This window comes from Schistocerca serialis, chromosome 5, assembly GCF_023864345.2.
Source record: "Schistocerca serialis cubense isolate TAMUIC-IGC-003099 chromosome 5, iqSchSeri2.2, whole genome shotgun sequence".
NCBI classification, from domain to species: domain Eukaryota; kingdom Metazoa; phylum Arthropoda; class Insecta; order Orthoptera; family Acrididae; genus Schistocerca; species Schistocerca serialis.
In genome coordinates, this window is record NC_064642.1 from 495648666 (window position 1) to 495669405 (window position 20740).

The window sequence follows — 20740 nt, forward strand, 5'->3', positions numbered from 1 at the left end:
TTATTTGTATGTGCTAATAAAAAATTGAACTTAACATCCAAAATCTGATTATTTATTGGCTTTAAGGCGGAACAGAGTTCGCCGGGGTAGCTAGTTGTATCCATAGAGTAAAAATCTCTGGAGTGAGCACTCACATGCGCAGAACAGATTTTGTGTTCTCAACATACATTGCCGGCCTGGTCACGTGATCTCGAGGCCGTCGTGTGTTTGTTCGTATAGCGCCCTGTATATTTAGAATGTCACTACATACCTAGTACAGACGGATTCTTTTCGTACGTGTCGTGGATTATTTATATATGTTGCGCAGACATTTTAACAGTATCCATTTGATACCGGGAATAAACCAGCTACGTAACTTTTAAGGGCAAGTGATATTACATTCAGCTTCTTTGCGATAGGTGTCATAGTTCAGATGCACTCGATTTTTTGTAGTTTTTGGTATGATACCGCACTTTATAGTATTACAGAGCCTGAAGTACATTTTTGCAGTGATAGTCCTGCAAAACAACTTGACAGTACGTTAGTACTACCGTACGAACTTACCACACATTAGCGATTATATCCCTACTAATTCGTCCTTTTTTTCTTGTATTTCTGCGTATTTATTTTCTCGTTTTTGCGACCTAAAGCACAATTTTTCTTACTGGTGGCACTTTGAGGTATTTATTTAACGCATTTTAAGTACTTGCTCCCAGTTCATTAAATAAATAGTAGACTGAGTAATCTATATACATAATTGACAAGTCACTGATAAATGCATGGAGGATAGTATTTACTGAAACAACTAACCTTTCCCTTTCCTGTTCCATTAGCAAATTTACGAGAGGAAGCGACTGTTTATAAGCTTTTGTACGAGCCGTAATATCTATTATATAGTCATTAAATCGCAGAAAAATAGGTCTACAGAATCAAGTCTTAATTATAATGCGTCTCGAAATTTTTAAACGTATACAGTGTCTCTTACTAAAATGAAAACTATAATTAGAGCTATATGGAATGTACCCATGAAAAGTTACTATCCCTCCTTTCACATATTTTTCTTTGCATCCGTAGCAACAACAGTAATTCACCATCGCTATTACACTATCAACAAACGGTGAAACACAACAAAAACTCTTGGTATTATAAACTTCAAACGCTGCAGAAAGCACACACGCACAGCGAAGTCCCGAGATCACGTGACAATCCTGGTTTAATGTTGACAACATGCGCAGAACGCAATGCTCACTCCAGAGATATTTACTCTATGGTTGTATCTAAATGGCATTATATTGGCAGAGAGGCTTGGTTACATTCGTCATTCATCTGTCTTCAGTGTGTCCATAATGTACATGTACTACAGATAGTGTGTTAGCTGAAAGCGCTCTGTTCAAACGTGACAGGATATTCATTTTGAGAGTAGTCAAACGTGATTGTTAAGTATGACCACGCAAATGGTAACTGACGTGAGGCTGCACGGCTGTATCAGACAGCATTACCAGGCTGAAGACAGCTGAACCATCCAACATTTGGTGCTGTGTATTATTGTGTTACCGAGATGATGTGCAGCACCACAGAGTATTGACCAAGTAATGCCACATATTGCTTGGATGTCCAATCAGAAAGAGCGCATTCTATAGGTTGTCAAAGAAAAGCCTGGTGTCGGCACAAGACAAGTGGCCCTGTTGCACATCTCCAAGTTCAGCATGGAGGATACTTCACAAGCAACTCGTGTATCTGTATCAATTTTGGTGGCGCGGTAGCGTTCTCGCTTCCCGCGCCCGGGTTCCCGGGTTCGATTCCCGGCGGGGTCAGAGACTTTCTTTGCCTCGTGATGACTGGGTGTTGTGTGATGTCCTTAGGTTAGTTAGGTTTAAGTAGTTCTAGGGGACTGATGACCATAGATGTTAAGTCCCATAGTGCTCAGAGCCATTTCAACCATTTTTTGTATCATCTTCCGCATGTGCAGGACCTTACACTTGGCGATCACCAACCATGGAATAATTTTTGCCAATGGTTTGTTGCACCAGCTGTCAATCCATTATTTGTCTCTGCAGTTTTGTTTACATATGAGACAACATTTGGAAAAGATGGACAAACAAATTTCCACAACCAACACATATGGGCCAATCACAGCTGTCATGCTGTGGTACAGGCTAGACATCAGCATCAGTTGAAGATTAATGTGGGGGGGGGGGAGGGGGGGGAATTTTAGGTGACTGTCTGGTAGGGCCATACTTTCTCCCATCATGTCTTACAAGTCCAGTTACAGGGACTTGATTCAGAACATCCGCCAAGATCAGCTACAAGATGTGACCCTGCAAATAAGAAGAAACATTTGACTTATGCATGATAGAGCTCCAGCACATTTCAGTCTCAGTGTTTGAGATGCACTAGCTGGTATCTACTGTGACGGATGGAAAGGTGGGGGAGGACCAGTTCCGCGATGTGCATGTTCCTCCGACCTCAGTCCTATGGATTATCATATCTTGGGGCACCTTAAACAATTTGCCTATGCAGCAGACAACTTGGAAGCAGAAACTCTTTATCAACATGTCTTGGAAGCCTGCGTAACCATTCAAAACCATCAGGGAGTATTTCAAAGGGCGCCATAGTCCATGAGTCAACGAGTGTATGCACATTCAGAAGCAAGAGGAGAGCATTTCAAGCATTTATTATAAGTCTATGTGTTGATGAACTCCAATCACCTGAATTGTAAACTTACATTACTAACTCAAAAATGAAGGATTTTTGGACATATGTTTATATGAACTTTTTTCATTTTGGTGTAAAGAATCTCTTCGCAAAGTTCATAAAAGTATTTTTTAAACATCCTTTACACTAGCAATAACTGTGTTGGTATACATCAACATCAGAGGTAGCAGCAGGAAATTATTACTACGACCATGGCTTGAACCTTGATTTCCAGTTTAGTGAAACGGTGCCTTACCATTAGGCATCCAAATTCATTGTATATGTAACTCAGAGTATGGGAAATACTCTGTGCCATGCACATGACAGTGGGTTTCAGAGGGTGGATTAGATATGGGTGTAGCAGTTACGAAAATATATCTGGTACAAAAGTGGAAAATTTAAACACAATGAAATAAGGCTTTAGTGTGAACAACAAATGGGAAACCAATTGGAGAATGTAGAAGAACTGGATGAAATGAAGGGCAAATAGCACCAAGAAGGTATGTGATACCGGTACTGAAAACAGCAAAAACAACTGTTGGAAGAAAAACAAAACCGAAAGGATCCAGTTACATATTGGTGGATATCAATGGCAGCATAGTGTCCAGTGAACATAAAACGATGAAGGATGGACATAGAACTTAAACACTCTCCTAAACAACTAATATCTCTTAAAACTAGGAGAACATTGCAAGGTTTTGGAAGGAGACGAAGAAAATGGCAATCGCTACAGAAGAGCTAAAGGATGGTTCAAATGGCTCTGAGCACTATGGGACTCAACTGCTGTGGTCATAAGTCCCCTAGAACTTAGAACTACTTAAACCTAACTAACCTAAGGACAGCACACAACACCCAGCCATCACGAGGCAGAGAAAATCCCTGACCCCGCCGGGAATCGAACCCGGGAACCCGGGCGTGGGAAGCGAGAACGCTACCGCACGACCACGAGATGCGGGCAAGAGCTAAAGAAGAGAATTAGGTTCAAAAATGGTTCAAATGGCTCTGAGCACTATGGGACTTAACAGCTGTGGTCATCAGTCCCCTAGAACTTAGAACTACTTAAACCTAACTAACCTAAGGACATCACACACACCCATGCCCGAGGCAGGATTCGAACCTGCGACCGTAGCAGTCGTTTGATTTGTTTCTACTTCTCGCCAGCAGGCAGATACATGCCTAAGTGTAATGACAAGTCTTTCCGCAGTTCCCTAACAGATAGCACTGCTTCGCATACTCCAGCACGCTAGCAGCAAGCTGGGCGGAATGAGAAACCATTAACTCTTAATTTAAACGTTTACTTAAAGTACAGAGAACAAGAAGACTTTCATAATTCATAGAAAATAAATGTGAATGCATCATTGGATGTTGTTACAAGATAATAGGAAACAGCCTATATGTTTTCATTGATTCTCAGATTAAAATTTAGTAGTTTTACTTATTTCAAATGTTGGCGACCTTGAACGCTCCTACGACTGTGTGAGGCATTCCGGTCTCCTCTTCAAGCTCCAAGTCTTCGCCCTTCCTATCAACTACGTCCGTCTGGTGGGGTCCTTTCTTTCCCAACGTCCTTCCTCTGTCACCATCCATAACACGGATTCCTACACCTTCTACCCTTCCGCCGGTGTGCCCAAGGTTCTGTCCTCTCCCCTCTTCTCTACCTTCTGTATACGGCGGACATGCCGCCGCGGCACGCCGATAACACCGCCTTCCTTGCCCTCGCCCCCACCCTGCAACGCTACCAACACCTTCTCCAATCCCATCTTAACCGGTTCACCACTTGGTGCAACCAGTGGTTGTAAGGACCCCCATCTTCGGACAATCCAAGCCAAGGCACGCTCCCGACTCCGTCTCCTCAAGCTCCTTTCTGGTCGCACATGGGGTCTGGACCCCCCCACCATCCTCCATACCTACAATTCCCTTATCCGACCTATCCTCTGCCACGCCCACCCTTCCTGGATCTCCGCCCCTCCTACCTTTTACAAATCTCTTCAAATCCTAGAACGCCATACTCTCCGCCTCACCTATCGCATCCGTCTCCCCTCCCCCACGCGGATCCTGTATGACCTTATTCCATTCCCACACCACCTACTTTTCCTCGAATGGATACGGAACTTCTACACCTCCCGTAAACTTGATCCCCTTCACCCGCTTGTCTCTCCCATCCTCTCCCACCCCCGTCCACTGCACTGGACAAACCATTATTCTTCTTCACTACACATACCTGAGAGAAGCAGTTAATGATGTGATAAACAAGGAAGGGTGGGATGATAATTCCTTACATCAAGCAATTGGGCACATAGTATACTGGATAATCAAACTATTTTTTTTTTTTCCTACTGCAGCTGTACAATTCGATTCCCCAGCATACAGGTATCTTGTTTGACATCTTGCAAAGTAAAACTGTGGACATAAGACGCTGTAAGCTCTAAATTGAAAACTGTATTAAGGCTACTGAAAAAGATCTTTAAAAATGCAGCACGTGTATCTGAAATTACTTTTAGCGTAACAGAAGCAAGTATTCAGAAATTGAGAATGCCAACATTCAAAATAATTGACGCAGCAGTAGCAAACATAGAAACTAGTTTCCAAGACTTTCGTGAAACAGATTTCACAGAACTTATAAATTAGAAAATGTTCTCATGTATTAGTAGGCCAAAGAATTTCAAGATACATGAAGTTGAACAACTACTTCAGTATATCCTTTCTTTCACAGTGAAAAACTGAAAGGAGAACTTGTGTTTATTTACAGCAGTGAGGATAAACGTCTATAATCCGTTCATCATAAGAATAAAGCTGATGTAAACAAACACGAACGCGATGATTGCTCAGAAGCCGTAGCACAGGTACACTGGTGGTGTTACGCTCTTGGAAGTAGGTCCTACTTATATAAGAGGTATCTTAATTCTAAGTTACGTTAAATCTAACTTTAAGATATTCAAATGTATTAACAGCCATCAACGTTTTTCTTAACCACGCTTTAGCTACGTAGTTTTTATTTCAAAAATCGTGTACAGTCACGGCCTTTGAATGGTTGTAATCTCATTGTCGCGCTGTTAATGCGCAGTATGAAAATGGCTGAGGCTGTTCCGTAGTGAGAGACGCGCGTGGAACACGGTTAAAAAGTGCCCAGAAATAAGCTGTTCTTAATGTATTTCATAAGTTTCCGGAGATATTCGGCTATGAAGTTTTCCGAGCCTTGTATACAGTGCAGTTCTCGGAATTATATTATTTAATGTGTAGTGTAGTCAGTAAACCAGAGGTTGTACAGAGTTTCAGGGAGAGCATAAGGGAACAATTGACAGGAATGGGGGAAAGAAATACAGTAGAAGACGAATGGGTAGCTCTGAGGGATGAAGTAGTGAAGGCAGCAGAGGATCAAGTAGGTAAAAAGACGAGGGCTAGTGGAAATCCTTGGGAAACAGAACAAATATTGAATTTAATTGATGAAAGGAGAAAATATAAAAATGCAGTAAATGAAGCAGGCAAAAAGGAATACAAACGTCTCAAAAATGAGATCGACAGGAAGTGCAAAATGGCTAAGCAGGCATGGCTAGAGAACAAATGTAAGGATGTAGAGGCTTATCTCACTAGGGGTAAGATAGATACTGCCTACAGGAAAATTAAAGAGACCTTTGGAGAAAAGAGAGCCACTTGAATGAATATCAAGAGCTCAGATGGAAACCCAGTTCTAAGCAAAGAGGGGAAAGCAGGAAGGTGGAAGGAGTATATAGAGGGTCTATACAAGGGCGATGTACTTGAGGACAATATTATGGAAATGGAAGAGGATGTAGATGAAGATGAAATGGGAGATACGATACTGCGTGAAGAGTTTGACAGAGCACTGAAAGACCTGAGTCGAAACAAGGCCCCGGGAGTAGACAACATTCCATTAGAACTACTGACGGCCTTGAAAGAGCCAGTCCTGACAAAACTCTACCATCTGGTGAGCAAAATGCACGAGACAGGCGTAATACCCTCAGACTTCAAGAAGAATATAATAATTCCTATCCCAAAGAAAGCAGGTGTTGACAGATGTGAAAATTACCGAACTGTCAGTTTAATAAGCCACAGCTGCAAAATACTAACGCGAATTATTTACAGACGAATGGAAAAACTGGTAGAAGCCGACCTCGGGGAAGATCAGTTTGGATTCCGTAGAAATGTTGGAACACGTGAGGCAATACTGACCTTACGACTTATCTTAGAAGAAAGATTAAGGAAAGGCAAACCTACGTTTCTAGCATTTGTAGAGAAAGCTTTTGACAATGTTGACTGGAATACTCTCTTTCAAATTCCAAAGGTGGCAGGGGTAAAATACGGGGAGCGAAAGGCTATTTACAATTTGTTCAGAAACCAGATGGCAGTTATAAGAGTCGAGGGGCATGAAAGGTGAGCAGTGGTTGGGAAGGGAGTGAGACAGGTTTGTAGCCTCTCCCCGAAGTTATTCAATCTGTATATTGAGCAAGCAGTAAAGGAAACAAAAGAAAAATTTGGAGTAGGTATTAAAATCCAGGGAGAATAAATAAAAACTTTGAGGTTCGCCGATGACATTGAAATTCTGTCAGAGACGGCAAAGGACTTGGAAGAGCAGTTGAACGGAATGGACAGTTTCTTGAAGGGAGGATATAAGATGAACATCAACAAAAGCAAAACGAGGATAATGGAATGTAGTCGAATTAAGTCGGATGATGCTGAGGGAATTAGATTAGGAAATGAGTCACTTAAAGTAGTAAAGGAGTTTTGCTATTTGGGGAGCAAAATAACTGATGATGGTCGAAGTAGAGAGGATATAAAATGTAGACTGGCAATGGCAAGGAAAGTGTTTCTGAGGAAGAGAAATTTGTTAACATCGAGTATAGATTTAAGTGTCAGGAAGTCGTTTCTGAAAGTATTTGTATGGACTGTAGCCATGTATGGAAGTGAAACATGGACAATAAATAGTTTGGACAAGAAGAGAACAGAAGCTTTCGAAATGTGGTGCTACAGAAGAATGCTGAAGATTAGATGGGTAGATCACATAACTAATGAGGAGGTATTGAACAGAATTGGGGAGAAGAGGAGCTTGTGACCTAACTTGACGAGAAGAAGGGACCGGTTGGTAGGACATGTCCTGAGGCATCAAGAGATCACAAATTTAGCATTGGAGGGCAGCGTGGAGGGTAAAACCCGTAGAGGGAGACCAAGAGATGAATACACTAAGCATATTCAGAATGATGTAGGTTGCAGTAGGTACTGGGAGATGAAGGAGCTTGCACAGGATAGATTAGCATGGAGAGCTGCATCAAACCAGTCTCAGGACTGAAGGCCACAACAACAACAACAACAGTGTAGTCAGTAGCGTAATGGAAAGTAAACCTACAGCTTTTTTTTCGTGTGTGGGTTCAAATCTTCCTGGTGTCACTTTTTATTTCTCGTTCAATTTCAGATACCTACATATCGTAATTATAAAACTCATCACAATTTTTTCTCAATAATGCACGTCTTCTTGTTTCTAATTACATTTTGGACGCGAAATTCCTGTTTCCATTTCAAATACAAATTCTTAATTATGGATGTTTTATGAAAGACTGTTCATAAAAATTGTTTGCATTAAGAAAACATAATTTAATTCTTTAAGGCATAAATGAGAAACCAAATCCTCTTTATTTGGACTATGTCCATCGTTTTATACCGCGGAGATAGATAAGTGTCGTAGAAACACGACAGCATCGAGCACGTCATACAAATGCTACATTTTTACATTTGCTGTTGTACCATTACAATATGAACCCAACAGAACTGATTTGGAGCCAAACTGCGGGATTTGGCCCAAGAAGTAACAAGACTGTCAAGATGCCATACGTACTGGAACTAACGCACGCAGCAAAAACACGTCATGCCGAACGCTGGCGGGATATAGAACGGCTCGTCATAAAATAAGAGATAATTGACCTCATGGATTCTGTTGTTGACAGGCTCGTTATCAACGTAGCGGGAACATTTCCAGAACTGAAATGTATTTCTCGGATTCGGATAAGGAAGGAGCTAAGAGATTATCAGACGACTGACTTGTTAAGTAATGCGTTCAGTGGCTTCAGTATTTAACTACACGGTGAAATCCTTCAATATTCTCTTACGCTACACACAGCTTATGCAGAAAAATTACTCTGTGGTTATGTCAAGCATTTTCATCATTCTTGTTTTTAATTACAATAGTACGTAAGATAAAAACGATAACGTGTTGCGATTTTCAAGTCGTCTCAGGAGCGTATTGTGGGAGATTTAAAGTGTATTATTTAATTCTGCTTAAAAATTAAATAACATTCTTCTGCTCGTCTCTTTTCACGTGTGAACTGCAGCTGGCCACGTCACTACATGCTAGCTGTACCAGCTGATCTGCCAGTGCTGTAATGCGCGAGTAAAACTGTTGTCCCGTATTATCGCCAAGTCGATGTGCGCGTAACGCACAGCACAAAACTTACCCTTATTATCATACTTGACAGTACTGGAGACAGCGTGGCTGCAGTCCCACGTTTTGGAAATCCAATAAAATTCCAGCAAACGCGGAAGAATACATAGTGCAATGTTTACATTCGGTTTATTCTTTTGATGAACGGATTATACAACCCTAGGATCTCCTTAGATCCCTCACAAACATGCATTAAAAAACGTGCTCTCTGAATGTATGGAATTACTGTCGTTGTATCTGCAGCATTAAAACGCATTAAAACCTATCTTCGCTACACAATGACAAAAGATAGCCTGTTAAACTTGGCGATTTTGGCTACAGAGAAGCGAACTGTGAAATATTTAATCAAACAGCAGGAGTTCATATCTCGTGTTGTCGAGGTTTACGCCCAGAAAAAGGACAGGGGGATAGAATTAATTTATAAAAACATGTAATGATGAGTTACTATGTGTTAAATTTTTATTACTGTGTAGCAGTTTAATATTTTTACGCATTTCTTCATAACATTTTATGTAGTAGTTTCATTCCTAGTGGAAATACGTAATTAAGTTACTTTCGCAGTGTTTCTATTTTACAAGCATTTGATGTAAGATCGGTTTTCTTTTTTCGAAATTCGTAATTCTCAGCCTACCCCACAAAAAATGCCACGCTTCGCAACTGGGCATTTTTAAGGAGCAACGCTCCGCCACTGGGCTTTCGTAAGGAGCAGTCAACTATGAACAACCTAAAATTAGTATCTCTTATATAACTGAGTTGGGGAGTTTGAGAACTTAGGCTGCTCATCTATATAAATGTGTGGACTGTAGAAGTCTCGGCAGCATAACAGGAACATGACCGAGCACGTAGCTGAATTTCCTTATTGTACATTCCCTCCAGTTGGCGAACCATTTGTTGACATCCCGCTAGAAACGTTGATAACACAAATAAACACCGAACGTAAAATCGCTAATCGTGTTAGGTTCTTAAAATGTCGTAAACTACGCCTCAGATTTTCTAATCATGCAGTACCGGGAAAAACGAAAAAATGACTCCGTTGCCTTTAACTTTCCTGGGCCTCTTTTCGTAACAAAAATTCACGTCCCATCGTTTTGATTTAGGTTTCCTGTAATTTTTTTAAAAAACAGTTTACGGGGCAAGCCGAGTTGATCCATTTTGCAAGGATTCGATCGATTTCCTTCCCCACACTTGTCCGTTCCGAGCTTGAGTCGTTGTCGACCCCAAAGCTCCCCTCGTCCTTTATTGCGTTGATCTGCCAACAAGGCACATATTGAGCTTCGCGATGTGAAATGCGAACCGCTCCGAGCAATCGGTGTAAACCATATGGAGTTGTGTGTTGCAAATGAAAGACACGTCTGTGACCGTTGAGGTTATCCTATATGTTTCCAAACGAAACAGGGGCGGCCAAGGCTATTAAAAGTAAGGGGCGCTGTACTAATGTAAGGTTCGCCGCTTCGTCTGTTTTCATTGTAAAACGGTATGTAATCACCAGTGACGAAGCGTGGCATTTCTTATAGGGTAGGCTGAGAATTACGAATTTCGAGGAAAGAAAAAAATTAAAACTAAGGCTTGTAAAATAGAAACACTGTGAAAGTAAATTAATTAAATATTTCTATTAGGGCTGAAACTACTACAGAAATTGTTATAAATTAATGCATAAACAGCTACACATTAATTAAAATATAACACACAGTAACTCACCGTTACGTCTTTTTATAAATAAGTTCTATCCTCCTGACCTTTTTCGGGGCGTATCGATGACACGAGATATGAACTTCTGCCTTTTGGGTGAAGATTTCACAGTTTCCTTCTCCATAGCCAAAATCGCGAAGTCTGACAGTCTGTCATTTGTCATTGTGTTGCGAAGGTAGGTTTTAGCGCGTTTTAATCTACTAGTGCTTCTTTCTTAAGACATGGTGGTTGCTGGATTTGCTAGATTTAACGACAGTAATTACATACATTCAGAGAACACGTTTTGTAATCAAATGTTTATGGATTTAAGGAAGTCCTGTGGGTGTAGACGTTTGTCCTTACTCCTGTATGTAAGCTCCCGTTTCAGTTTTTCACTGTCAAAGAACGGATATATTTTAAGTAGTTTTTCAACTTCACGTATTCGGATATTGTTCGGCCTGCTGTAACCTGAGAACATATTCTCATTTACATGTGGTGTAAAATCTGTTTCGTGAAAGTACTGGAATGTAGTTTCCTTCTTCACTACTACTGTGTCAATTATTTCGAGTGTTAGCCTTCTCAATATCTGAATACTTGCTTTTGATTCGATAAAATTAATTTTAGTTTAGATTAGATTAGATTCTATTTCGTTCCATAGACCCAAAAATGAGATGATTCTCGTGGGCGCGGAATATGTCAGAAAGCATAACATGTAAAACCTAAAATATTTGAATATAATACTTACTACCCTGATCATTTGTGAGGAGATCGTCAAAATAGACGAATTACAATAAATTGGAACTGCTAGTATTTACAGACGTAACACACTGTCAGAATGAAACATTGTTATGCACTTTTAATAAATTTAGCATACACAAAATACCTAATCTTGACTGTTGTGACCAAGTGCTGCTATCGGAACTGTAATCCAACATACATTTTTATTCAAGCTTGTCTAACAATCCCTGTTAAGATATCATCTGTAGAGCAAGAGGAGTTGCGTATCAAAAAGCCTTTCAAACTCTGTTTAAACTGTGCTTTGTCTGAACCAAGTTCCTAATGGTTGCTGGCAATTTTACCCCTGCTGAATTTATAAGGCTCTTAGCTTCCACTACGCATTTCAGAGCAATTTCCCCCTTTTATTCTTTCAGCAGCCTTAATGCAGTTTTCAATTTAGAGCTTACAACTTCTTATATCCACAGTTTGCTTTGCAAGATGTCAAACAAGATACGTGTTTGCTGGAAAATCAAATTGTATAGCTGCAGTAGAAAAAGAGAAGTGTGATTATCCAGTATACTATGTAGCCCAATTGCTTGACGTAAGGAATTATCATACCACCCTTCATTGTTTATCACATCATTAACTGCTTCTCTCAGGTATGTGTAGTGAAGAAGAATAATGGTTTGTCCAGTGCATGAATGAAAATTCCATCTTGTTTTAAAAGAACCTGATAGTTTAAATCCCCTTTCCTCAGAAGTTCACTTCGTTTACTGGAACGGCTAAAAATGCGTAAAATCCTGACAGATCTGCCACAAAAATTTTCATTTTCATAATTTTTTTACAAGCATAGAGGAGGACCAGGTTCAACTGATGTGTGCAACAGTGGGTGAAGAGAGGATGAGGATATGCTTCCTTCACGGTAGAATGGACACCATAATTTTTCTCTGCCATTGCACAACGGCCGTCGTATTTTGCAATACTAATCTGTTTTTATCTATACTCCAACTCCTTAGCACTTGCTACAAAACAATGGCAATGTCTTGTGAACTCCGGTCTTTGGACACGCCATTAAACCCTACGAATCTCTAGTATTTCTCCTGATTCGTTATTCGGAAAACGAAAATTTACACTCATTTGACTTCTAGACGAGACATCTGTTGTTTCGTCGTCTTTTTAACTACACTTAGGATTTGTTCTTTAACAGCATCCGTTCTATAAGCTATATTCACTCTGTGCGTCAGAGGAAGTACCTTTAAATTCTCCATCAGATGCTAAATGATCTTTCGTGCATGGTTCTTCTTCTGCCAAAAAATCCACCCTCACACGTGACAGGGCGAATCGAAATATAGTTCACCAATCAGTTAATCACTGCCACTATTTATTACTTTTCAACTACAGAATTCACGTTCCAGGTTTCACCAAAAGTTCTTCTGTTGACATGAAAACCAACAGACACGCCACGGAACTACCAACATTTGAAATAAGTAAAGCTACTAAATTTTAATCTGAGAAACAATGAAAATACACAGGCTGTTTTCGGGCATGGGTGTGTGTGTTGTTCTTAGCGTAAGATAGTGTAAGTTAGGTTAAGTAGTGTGTAAGTCTAGGAACCGATGACCTCAGCAGTTTGGTCTTATCATCTTGTAACAACATTCAATGATGCATTCACATTTATTTTCTATGAATTATGAATGTCTTCTTGTTCTTTGTATCACTTAGGCGAGTGTCCGCCTGCTGGCGAGAAGTAGAAACAAATCAAACGTCAGCTTTTAAAAACCGTATCCACGCTGTAGAAACCCCAGCCCTCCACGCGAAAGAAACGGGCTTACTGTGCATGCTCGTAAGAAGCGCGGAATACCGAGCTGCTATTGGCTGCAAAGCTAGAGTAGTAATAAATGATACTGGCGGGTCAATATACGAAGATCGAACGTAAAATATTTGAAATTCGAGGGTACATGATCAGAGCAGATTAAATTCAGGTTGGACGAATTATTTTGGAATTTTTTGGGTACGCTCGCGTTAGAACGCCTCGCCGCTGCTCATCTGAGCATCGATGGAACTTTTAACCCTTTTTGGCAAGTGTTTTTGGTGAATTCCACATAAAGGTCGCAGCGCATTGAAGGAAAGTTTATGCTAAGGAACGACTGGTGGAACCACGGACGACAGAATTCAGTTGCCGCTCCTGGTAGTCTTTTGTTTCTTGCCTTCACCCCGGCGCTCTCACAGAAAATACGCCTCTTCCATCAACGGTTAAATTGCGTTGTCCTCCCGTTCAGAGCTGCATCACAGAGCGTTCCTCTGAAATTAAATCTGCCTCTTCCTATTGCTTCTGTGCTTTTCTCACTTAAGTACTTTTCCAGACTGCGTTTCTAGGAGAGTGTAATCCAAACGAACTCGAAACACAGGCTTTCTCGTACTAAATGAAACATTCGGGAATGATGTCGTCGTCACCTAACTATTTCCATGACGAAATGTCGTAGTCATTCCAAAGATTTCTTTTGTAGGCTTATATAATACAAAAATGTCACTCATAGCCACGGTACACTTTATGCGCACCAGCAATGAGCCGAACACAGTAAAAAAAAAAAAAAAAAAAAAAAAAAAAAAAAAAAAAAAAAAAAAGGTGTGTGAAATCTTATGGTACTTAACTACTAAGGTCATCAGTCCCTAAGCTTACACACTACTTAACCTAAATTATCGAAAGGACAAACACGCACACCCATGCTCGAGGGAGGACTCGAACCTCCGCCGGGATCAGCCACACAGTCCATGACTGCAGCGCCTTGGACCGCTCGGCTAATCCCGCGCGGCGAACACAGTGAACTTAGCTGACTTTTTCTGGGCCAGCACCAAAGCCTCAATAAATTTAGAGGACCGTTGTGTTTTATAGTGATATAACGTATCCGTATTAGTTGTGCTCTTGAGAATGAGCACAGACGTGAAAGCAGCTGGCAGTGGTAAATAAAGTAGGTTACCATACTAATTTAAAATAACGGACTGTTGGAGATGATAATGTTCTCTAAAAATTAATTCTATCGTTTTCATACTTTCACAGACAAATAGTACATAAATATTTGCCATGAAAGTCATTTTGAAGGGCATGCGGCAGTAGCGACCTTACTCAGCTGTGGCGCTACAGTCTGGAACCGCGCGACCGCTACGGTCGCAGGTTCGAATCCTGCCTCGGGCATTGATGTGTGTGATGTCCTTAGGTTTCAGTAGTTCTAAGTTCTAGGGGACTGATGACCTCAGAAGCTAAGTCCCATAGAGCTCAGAGCCATTTGAACCATTTTTTGTTCCGTCAAGTGCCAGGAAACGGAAATCAGTGTTATCAGTTGTCGATGGAACACCGCTTTATGGGATTTGTTTCTTAGTACTTTCCTATTGAGACACCCGTGTTTCTGTAGAGAACCGCTCTCGTTCCGTTACTCCTGATGTGAAATCGTGTTCTTGTAGTAAATTACTGTTTAAAGTGTAGTAGACCCAGCTTGTTTGGAGGCAATATATAATATACAGTCGCACATGCTGAGTGAAATTTTACTACTACACTTTTCTTGTAATGTCTGCCATTGGAGTTTGATAAGTATAACTGTAAAGCTCTAACGCTATCTTAACAATCTCGTTACGAAACACGCCGCTCTTCTGCGAATCTCCACAATCTTGCATATTAATGCAACATGTTAAACATCCCAGTCTAACGAGCAGTACTCAAGAATGAATTTGTCGAACGAGTGTTTTGTAAGCTGCTTTTTTTCGAGTTGGATGACATTTCGTCTGGATGCTTCCAATGAATCTCAGCCTGACAATCGCTTTTCCCATGACCAGTTTTATTTATGTTTTACAGTTCTTGCCGTTTCCAGTTATCGACTAACAGTAGCCTATTGTAACAATAACAAATGTTTCCGCCTGTATATATTCAGTATGAAAGATATTTATTTATGTTGTGGATCAGTTGCCAGTGCTTGCATAACACGGTGATCCTCTGCGAGTTGTCATAAATTTAGCTACAACTTTCTGGCGAGGCAGCATTCCTAAAGATAACGTCATCGAAACCCTGAATTACCTACCAGAACTTTTATTTGTATCGTGAACAGTGGCGTCCTTTTAACACTGCCTTGAGATACTGCCGGCCTCTGATGATGCTGACCCGTTGAGAAAAACAAGTTGAGTGCTATTAGCTAGAAATTCGTCAATGCAACCGCAAAGCTGGCCCGCTAAATCCGTAACCTCGATTTCCGTTCTCACCTGATGTGGAGGAGCCGAACTGTATTGAACGCCTTCCAGAACTCAAGCCAAACGGTACCATCAAATGGGGTGAATTTGACCGGTAGGGTGAAGTTGACCAAAAAGTTCAAAAAACATTTAACTTAAGTTACTGCACATTGATGAGTAAATTCTTTTACTTCGTTTATTGTAGTTATTATTCGAAAGTTATTAATTCGTGGAAACGGCGGACTGTTCATATTGCGAGTATCTGCCTTGAGTACTAAAAGTTTTCAGGACTGATTTTTCTAAAGACCTAAATCTTTTATTCGTGTGATAGCATAAAACAACTAAGTATCCAGGTCTTCTCTATGTCGTGCATGTACCCTTCTAGATCAACCACGTGAGTTAATTTATTACTCTTCGCTATTGATAGGCACACATAAATAAAACTTTTTATATTCTTGGTGGAATTGGTTGAAGCTGACCATATTGTATTGAACGGTTCTCTTTTACTAACAAAAATTCGTGAACGACCTAATGAAAAAGGTAACAATGTGACACAGTGGATGCAGCAGCAACTGTCTATAACAGTCTAGTGGTGGAGTGAGGTAGTCATGATTGCAAGTGTCTGTACGTTCAAAATGGTTCAAATGGCTCTGAGCACTATGGGACTTAACAGCTGTGGTCATCAGTCCCCTAGAACTTAGAACTACTTAAACCTAACTTACCTAAGGACATCACACACATCCATGCCCGAGGCAGGATTGGAACCTGCGACCGTAGCAGTCGCGCGGTTCCGGACTGAGCGCCTAGAACCGCGAGACCACCGCGGCCGGCCTGTACGTTCAACTTTTGAACTGGTCACATATCACGTTGTTCTGTTCGTTGCATCATTCACTTGAGATGTAAGAGTTGACGATGTAAATATTAATCGGGTGAATGAACAAATACAGTCTGGACGTTGTAGCATTGTGTCTCTCAGAAATGTGAAATGAAAAACGAGCATTAACAACGCTAACTGAGTATGTAAGATTCCAGAAGAAACACTGATAAAAAGGCTTCTTGGTCGTCATGGTAAAACACAAAGTCGTCAGCCAGTTTTTAGTGCTAAAGAAGAAGAATGTGTGTTTCTTTGGACTTCGTAAAACAAATTTGTGATCACTTTTTTTTGTCCTCAAACGTGCTTTGCAGCTCTGAAATTACTATTAAAGTTTAATTATTATGCCAGATACATTCCTCAATTACTGATAAAGTTTCAGAATGATTGAAGTCAGCCGAGAGCTCCAAGCAATCCACATTTATTACATAACAGATAAACGGTCGACTGCACTTCCAAGTGAAGTGAAATTGACTGACGCAGTTTTTTTTTTATTACTATTTGTTAGAGTGGAAGGTAATAAAGACCAAAAATTATTACTACAGCTCAGTACCTATGCTCTGAAGTTTATAAAAGTCCAAAATCGATCAACTACACCTCAGTTGACGGTATCAGCCTGGGCGCTGTTATTTACCGAAGATAACATTCGAAACAGGAAAAATACGTTGTGGACTGTAGTAACTTTGAGACGATGATGTTTGGCTGAGGGTTGATAGGCTAAATAAAAAATGAGTTGTGGTCAGATGCCATCACGAAGGACTGATCTCTGACTTGAAGGCAGGAGACTAGGAGATACTGGCACAGGAGAACTAAGGCCCCAAGGAGCGCCCTTTCCCACTTTCGGGGAGGCTATTAAAGCGGGCCGGTGGCATGCATAGGCTCCGCGGATCATAGGCGATCCCGAGCAGCCACAGCCGGCGTGCGCGGCGGCTGCGCTGCATTTAATTTCCGGGCACGCAGCCGTCCGTTACCTCAGCCCCCCGAGCCTGGCACCGCGTCGGAGATAACCCAATAAAACTGTCGAGCGGTGCTCAAACAGGATTACGAGACGCCGCATCCCGCCGACTGTCACAGCGGGGGCTCCAAATTTCTGTCGTCCCGGCCTGTCAATATCCCTCTGTGACGAACCACGCACAGCTGGCCTGCGCGCGCTCCGCAAAGCGATAACGCCACGACCCCATATAGTCCGATGACACGTGCGGTGTTGTCGTAGAAGACCAGAGAAGCTGCAGGTGACGTGTTCCGTTCTCACGCTGCACAAGACCTTTTCAAACCAGGTAGCGTGAGCTCCTAGGATAACGTGGGAGTACAAGGGTTGCCAGATGTCCCGGTTTCAGATGATGAATCCCGAAAAATACTTCCGAACAGTTGTTTGTTACAGAGAAATTGTCTCATATTATCTGTTTTTCCCCAAATTATTGCGTGGATCTGTATTTTACTTCAGCTGTGCTAAACAATGAAAATTTTTATTGTCGCAGCTGACTGAGCCCCTTAAGCAGTATTATTTCTCGGTGGCGTTGTTGTGTTTCCATTATTGTCCCATACCTTAGTTCAGTTAAAGTGTTGCAGCAACTTGGTTATTCGTTCCGCGGATAATTTGTTTTTAAAGTTTTCGATTGTCTCAAGCCAATGTAGAATGCCAAAGAGGAAGTGTTCATTCCTAGAAACATATTCAGAAGAACGATTCTGCGTAAAACAAGGGAGAAGTGGCTATGAAGTGTTAGGTTGGTGCATAAGTTCGCAGCGTTTTTGTTTTGCGTGTTGGTATTCCGGTTGCTATGGGTTTATTTATGGATTGACATTTTTTATTTGTAGTTCACTGTTGTTATTGAGTTTACATATTGTCATTTTGTAGTTTGGAGATCGTGACAGGATCAGTGGACGCTAGAAAGTGGAGTGCCAAGTGGAGAAATCGGAATATTTCCGATATATTCTTCTGTTTGAGGTCAGTAGAGAAGTTACAGTAGTGGAGACAGCCAGAAACATTTGCGTCAGGTGTGGGGGTAACGCCATTGCACAGAGTAAGGCAAGAGAATCGTTTTCTCGTTTTAAGGAGGATCATTTTGACATTAGTGGCTCTCCACTTTCAGGAAGACCTTCAGTGTGTGATGAAGATCGTTCAAACGCCCTAATTATCCACATCATTGTACTCGAAAACTGGTAAATGTGATGGACTGTCATCATTCCACCATCGTGCGTTATTCACAGGCTTTGCGGAAGGTTCAAAAATCAGATGTATGGGTATCGCATGCTCTAAGCCAGAATCACAAAAAGCAGCTGGTGGTCATCTGTGCATCTCTGCGCCAACTGTTCCTATCCTATATCGTTACTACTGACAAGAAATGGTATTTTTATGCTAACGTCAGGAAAAAAATAAATGGCTGAACCCAAACAAAGCAGCAACTCACCTTACAAAGACCTGTGCGCATCCACAAAAGATAATGTTATGCATCTGATGGATCAGCGACGATGCGGTCCACTACAAATTGCTTCACCGAGGTGTAACCATCACTGCAGACCTTTATTATCGACTGAGACGTCTTGCAAACGCAGTCCAAGGACGAACGACCAGAAGTGATACTATCCCACGATTATACCCCGCCCGCATTCTATGGCAGAAACCATTGTACGGGAGTTGTGTTGGGAAATCATTCTGCACCCATCTTATTCACCCGGCCAGTCACGATTACCTCCTTGTTTCCCTTCGGTTTGTGTTCTTTTCCTTGTGTTTCCTTTCCTTTTTTAGTGCGTTCCTTCTCCTCTTGTTTTGCCTCCGTCTGTGAGGATTTGGAACTGCGTCAGGTCGGTGTCTTTTAGCCGTTCTCCTTGTTCGCTGTTCTTCTTAGTCCCTTCACTGCATGTGTTCCTGTTTTTATGCGTTTGGGCGCTGATGACCACGCTGTTTAGCGCCCGTAAACCTCAGACACACACACACACACACACACACACACACACACACACACACACACCCCATTATTCACCCGATCTTGCGCTCTCAGATTTTCACCTTTTCCTCTCTCTATAGAACAACCTTCAGGGAACTTCCTTTCTGGTTGAAAATACGCTCCGAACATGGCTCGACGATGCTTCGTCCCAAAACCACGTGATTTCTACAGTCGTGGAATCGAAAAGTTGCCCCAGCGTTGGCAGACAGTTGTAAATAGTGAAAGAGAATATGTTACTGATGACTAAAGTCTTAGTTTTGTGTATCTCTTATGTTTATTAAACTTAAGAAAGAATCCAGTGAACGTATGCACCAAAACAGTAGAATGTGTGATTTGTGTTATTTTTTCCATCGCACTTGGGGAAAGAGCAGATATTAAGCATCATTCAGGTAGCGTAAAGCATAAATCAAACGTGTTCTTTGCAATCACTTAAAAATGGACAGTTATTTTGTTTCAAATTCATTCAAACAGGGCAAATTAATAACAGCAGCGGAATTAGCAATGAGCTATCATACTGTTAAATATCATATGTCTTTGAAATCAGCAAAATCAACAGCAACTATGAAATCAGTGTCATCACCCGACACTCTCAACGAAATATGAGATGAACCTTCAAAGGCCCGTTATTTTGGTGTAGCTGCGGGCGTAGGTAATCACAATTATTTCCATTAATTGTTCAGTATTTTACACCGAAAAATGGCTTCCAATAATATTACTTAAACTAATTCCTCTGCCAATGGAAATTGGCTCTTTAATAAGTACTTTTTGCATCACCACCTTGAAGGTAAACAAAACTGATAAAAAGAAAGTGCATAGACTTTTGCGGCGTCACTGCGAACACCAATTTTGGAGGAGTACAGTGAACTGCTACAAACAAAGTTTTCGTGAAATTGGAAAGTGAAGTAAACGAAAATCTTGTAGGAGCTGAATGCCCTGCATACATATTATGTAACGCTCCAAAGGCAGCCACTAACTTGATAGTGTGTTGACGTGGAAACATTTGTAACTAAACTTCTCAATTACTTTGCCATATATACAGTTCGAATGGAGTGTCTAAAAGAATTTTATGAGTTTGTTGACACATAGGCACCGATGTGACATACAAAAACAAGGTGCTTATCTTTCTCTGAAAGTGCGAGTATACGATGCTCTTAGGCCTTTCTTCCTCTCAGAAAAGAAAGCACCCATATTTCTGACAACTCC